Genomic DNA, 5,713 nt, shown 5'->3' with positions numbered 1-5,713 from the left:
AGAGATGCCTGAGAGGTATCCGTAATCGCTGCAGCGACTAGGACATTGGCTTAACAGGCCAAACGCCTTAGGGCAACCAAATCGAAAACCTTCCAGACAAGGCCGAACCGGACCAACTGAGAGTCGGTCGATTCAACCTGCCATTTCCGGTTCACGAATGGTGCGTCTAAGAGATCCTGGATGGTTACGCCTGGAGATACTGCAACCATGTAGTACCACTTGACGTAGTTAAGCCATTGTCGGACCCACGACCTTAAGGTTGTGTACTCCGCGAACTCGCGACTACCATCGGTAACGAGAACCTCGTCAGGATAGAGGCAGAGGTCCTTTGGAGCCATTTCCCTGCGGAGAAAATTTACAAGGATTCCTGACTCTAACAAGTAAGCAAGTCAACTACCTTTAGGAATTGAAATTCCATTCTTCGAAATCCCCTCCTCTTCTCTGAAGGCAGTCGAGGGAAGCGGGTTATGGGGGGGGCTGCTAAGGCCCGGGGAGCAAAATCGGGTCAAACATAGATAGGGAGAAAGAGGTAAATGACTCTTCCTTTCCTCCCGATTGGCAATGATATCTCTTTCTTCTGCCATTGCGAGACAAGACAGCTTCCTTCGTTCGGGCGATCTAACCAACTTAGGGAAGGGATGCCCTCTCTGCTTCTCCACTCGAACCATAACCTGAACTAGAAATGGAACTGGAACGAGAACCTCCATCTAGACCTAGACCTGAGACCCGCATACCGCATATGCCAGTGGTTGTGGTACAGGTAGTTGTGTCTTGAATCGACAGTGAGGGCTGTAGCTCGGGGAAGGTTTGCCTGTAATCGATGGCAGAACGACTGACTCCTCCCTTTCCGTTAGCCCAATCCGCTTTATGATCCCAGTTGGTACTAATCTTATATCGGGCGAATTCAATGTTCAACAAATAGTTGAGCGATGGAAGGACAAAGGAACTGAATAAGAACAAGCGATACAAAGGGATATGAAAAAAAAAAGCCTTATCACGAGCTGGAATCGAACCAGCACCTCTGGGATCAAAATACAGGCCCAGCGAACTACCTTTCATTCTGATCGTGACTTTCAAAAAGAAAGAAGAGAAAGAAATGGAGGGTGGCGCCTACATAACAGGTTGCTTGCTTACCAAGCCATCCTGGCTTTTCGCTCCTTACAGTTTCTAGCGAAAGGTTTCCATTCCTCCGCCAATTCCTAGCTCAGTTCGAACCAGTTAAACATCTCCATTCGAGGGCGAATACCAACCAAATCTCTTTTTTGCTCCTGCGCCAGCCAGCTAATCATCATCTTTCTCTCCTGATGAAGTCAATAAGACAAATTCTATTATCTCATGGAGGAGGAGCTTCAAGCTTATAGATAGTGGCCTAAGCGCTAAGAAGCTATTGGCCAATATGCTTTTCACATCGTAGTTGGACAGCTTATCGAAGGGAGGAGTGGAAGTCTCTTCGATTTAGTAGCCCTAGCCCATCCTCCCGTGTGCGCGGGCGTGTGTTGATTATGTAGTAGTTATTTTCTGTTTTTGGATTTGAATCATGTTGATTCTTCGATGCGGGTTCTGGACGTTTGCCTGGCTATGTTTCCGATTGTTCAGTCGCCACTGTGGCTCGCTACCCTACTTCATTTTGCAAGATTTTGTATGTGTGGTTCCATCTGTCTGTGGTTGGTCTGGGCCCTTTGTTCTTGCAGGTGTAAGCGTGCTCCCCATGTAGTTTTCTTCGTTCCCGTGGTTTCAGGTGCGAGTGTAAAGAGTTTGTTTGAAATAAGTCCAATGAGAGGATACGAAAATCCAGAGTCAAAAGCTTGCTCATCAGAAGGATAAAAAGAGTTTGTTTTATGAATTCTCCTTGCAAGGCAACTAAGATAAGGCTAAGTGAAAGCAAAGAGGGCGACAGGCTTTCCTTAGCTGCTGGCACCTTTGTCTTCGCCGCCCTTTTGGTGCAGATCAATACAATCTTTATCCCAACGCGAGGCATAGGCTCATGACATCACTTGTGAGTAAGTGCCACTCGCTTTGTCCCAACGTTGAAATCCCACTACACATTGGCGATCTAAGACGCCCAAAGTCTTATATCTGATGGTCCGTATAGGAAGATCATCACTGCCAAGAGTCCTTACCCCCCTACCTGCCCGAGGTTGGTTACAATCCTGGGCAGCCAAGACAAAATCTGTCCCGGAGATCCCACCTCTAACAAGACACAGATTGCTTTGTGGATTGGAAGAGGCACCGAGAATTGGTACTCGGTAAGATAGACCTTTTAAAGCAACCTCATCATAAAGTTTCCACATTAAACCAAACTTAACTAATTGTGGATCCTTCCTAGTGACTTTCCAGTCATAGGTGATTACGGGTGCCTTGAAGAAGTCTTCCAGGGATACCTGATCAGACGACAGTATGATACCATTTAAGATAGTTGAGCCACTGTTTCACCCACCCTCTAAGCGTAGTCCACTCAATAAAATCCCGAGCATCTTCGGAACAGATGTCCTCTGGATACAATTTGCATTCTTTGGGTAGATACGACTTACGAAGCAAATCAATAAGATGAGCCCTTAAGTAGGGATTTATAGGCTGTCCACGGCCAAGCCACAACTCAAATGGTAAGGTATTCTTAGCAGATGATGAGAGTTCATAACATTCCGGAATGACACAGGAGAGAAATCCTTAGTCAATCCATGTGTTCTGAACTTCTTAGCGAATTCGCCACAACCAGAATCATAAACTAAGGTCTTGTCTTTAGAGACAATGACACCTAAACTATCCAATATCTGTTGGTAGCGAGAAGATACCCTATCATCAGTGATGATAATATCATCACCGCATACTGATCAAAAGATCGACCAGGATACTCTTGTTCTGCTGCTGCCCATACAACAAAATGATGAGACAGAGAGAAATAACAAAGAAAGCCCAAGAGGAGTAGTATCCCAGAGGTTGACCAACTTGAAAACTGAATCCTAAGCTATCGTTGGTCCTCTCAAGGGATTTCGCCCAAGGAACCCCGAACATAGTGAAGCCGAGAAGATTTCCAACTTCATCGGCAAACTCATGTCCGAAGAGAGACTTTAGAAGATCTAACTGTATCAATAAAGGCCACCTATCTGTGGTTTAGATCGATAGAGTAGATCTTCTTTGCACCCACTAGTCTATCAAGAGGGGCACTTTGATTAAAGGTGCCATCTGTTTTCAGATCTCCCAACGCCTCCATTAACCAATTATGGAGAGGTCGGAGAAGCCTCTGATTGACAGAGTTTCCTATGGCAAACACCCTCCTCTTGCCCGCACCAAAGACCTCTGACTACGCTCCTGAGCCTAGGAAAGAAAAATCCCATTTGCCTAATACGTACTACTGTGCAGCAGATGATTTAGCTGCCGTTATTCCTCCACCAGCTTCTTCTTGGCATCAAGCCAGCCCTTATTCATTCCTTGCATCAACAGGCAATCCCGCATAAAAGAAAGGCTACTGACTTGGCTGATTCAACAAGGGAAAAAGGCATCCATTCAAACTGCTCCCATTCCTATGTTGACACCAAGAGAGACAAACCCTGGAGCCTTCCTCTCTATCCATTCCTTTTTCATAATCATAAAGGAAGGAAATGCTTAGCTTACTAAACCAGCAACAGCGGAGTAAGCTCCCATATCCGTGAAGGACTGCTTTCCAGCAGAGGAAAACTTCTCGTTGCTGAGCTTGCCGTTAAAGAGTAAGATGCTTATTATATAGCAGCTCCGATTCCTTCACCGAGAACGAGAAGGAAGTCTTATATTACGAACAAGCGCTAAAGAAGGGGGTGGGATCTCTCCTAAAAGAAAGAATGGACCTCGAGCCTGTCCTACTTATTCTTCTTTTCCCGTTCCTGACCCTGAGTGTAGAGGGGTTAGCCTTGAGCCAGGTCTTGATTGTTTATTCCATTTTGTCAGTTCAAGTACTGGAATGGGAGTTACGGATATTCATTCCTAAACTATGTCACCGATTGGTGACCTGATCCCGCTAAGCAAGAACAGCTACCGACACCGACTCTATCTTAACGACCGGTAAAGCCCTCTCTCTAGGATATGGCACTTCACTGCTCGGAGAGGAATGAATTCTTCTCCAAATCATCTCTTCCTTTATTTAAGAAAGAAGTCAATTACGTTCGAGCTTTTTGTCAACTGATTCAACTCAAGCAATAGAAAGAAAAGCTATCTCCTCTAATCTCTAACTATGCTGAGTTCAATCAAGCTAAGAACTAGTCGACCTCCTTACTTCTTTACCGCTCCTTCCCCCCACCCTCAAGTCACGACCTAATTCAAGTTCTTTCAGTCCTTTTCGAGCTAGCATAGCTGCTGATATGGAATAGCCTTTCTCTAGCCTGGAGCCTGGAAAAGCAAAATCCGATCTACGATACGATAGGGGCCCCGTCCCGACGTTTGCTAAGCGGGCTCATAGTCCAAGCCTCTTGGTCCGAGGAAGGGGAACCCCTTCGAGTACCAATCCGGTCCATGTGCTGGCTTGGCATGGAAGGACGGCTACCAAAAAAGTGTTTTTCGCAGCTTGGTTCGCGTAAGCTCAATGCTTAGGGCAGAGTTATGGCTTTACCCCTTCTTAATCTAGCATTGCTACTCTTCTTACTATGTCTAAAATGGGACCAGACCGACAGCCCACCACTGGAACTTGCTTTGCTCTCGCTCGGCTCACTCCCGCCTGTCTTCTTCCAACCATAGTGAACTTAAAGAAAGATCCTTCATTTCACTACAGTTGGAACCTAACTTACCTTCTCGGGCAGTTACTCTACTCTAAGCTGGGGTCTCCGCCAGCTTTACCTTTCCCTCCCTCCCAAAGTCCGTCGGGCCGACGACAACCCGCGGCAATCATACCAGGACTAACGAGAGATTTCTCTCTCTCCCTCACTTTTTGGCGCCAAAAACCTGTCCGCCCGGCCAGCTGGCGGGCGGCGTGCTTATCTTGTGTGACAACACTACAGAGCGAGTGGCTCTTCTAGGCGGGCAGCTGTGTGACAACACTACAGAGAAAGCGGCGCTTTCGTTTAACATGCTATGGTCTCAACGCCCTTACGAGATAGTGATGAGTTTCACGCGCTCTAAGCCCGGCACCATCCATTGATGACCTTCTAACCTATTATGGTAAGGGCAACCCCAGTTGTCGACGTAATTCCTCATCGGTGAAATGCGAGTAGAATTCACGATAGATTTCTGAATTGCGGCCGCTTAGGTTAACTTGTTCTATAAAGAACGTCAGACTTCCATCCATGAGATGGCGCTGATAGGAATGCTGCAAAGAGTTCAAAGGCTCCACCTGAAAGTGAATGAAGTAGTAAGCTTCCTTGCGTACATTTGTATATGGCGAAAGCTCCATGATACGGTCAATATTCTGCTCACCAAGCATAAGATTGAATAGTTTATCCTGCAGACCGGCTTTTTTCTCTAATACGCGTAGTTCGAGATACTCTCGATCAAAGATTTCCCTGTAGTGATCTACGTTTAGGGCTTGATCGAAGTGCTCTCGAACCAGCCTCGCGTAATCCCCCGGGTTATTCTGAGGGGGGATATTGTAGTAATGCTTGTTCTCTAGATTTCGGATCCGAGCATATATCTCAGCTTCGTTTTCGGCTGCGATAACATTTCGAAAAGTCGCCAGAGACTCGGAACTTGACGACGATTCCAACGCCGGCAGATTGGAACTGTCAGCGCCGTTGTCGAAACAGCAAATCCA

This window comes from Gastrolobium bilobum, unplaced genomic scaffold, assembly GCF_033153095.1.
Source record: "Gastrolobium bilobum isolate Gb01-03AN ecotype WA unplaced genomic scaffold, APGP_CSIRO_Gbil_v1 utg53380, whole genome shotgun sequence".
In the NCBI taxonomy this organism is placed as follows: Eukaryota; Viridiplantae; Streptophyta; class Magnoliopsida; order Fabales; family Fabaceae; genus Gastrolobium; species Gastrolobium bilobum.
This window is presented reverse-complemented; position numbering follows the sequence as displayed.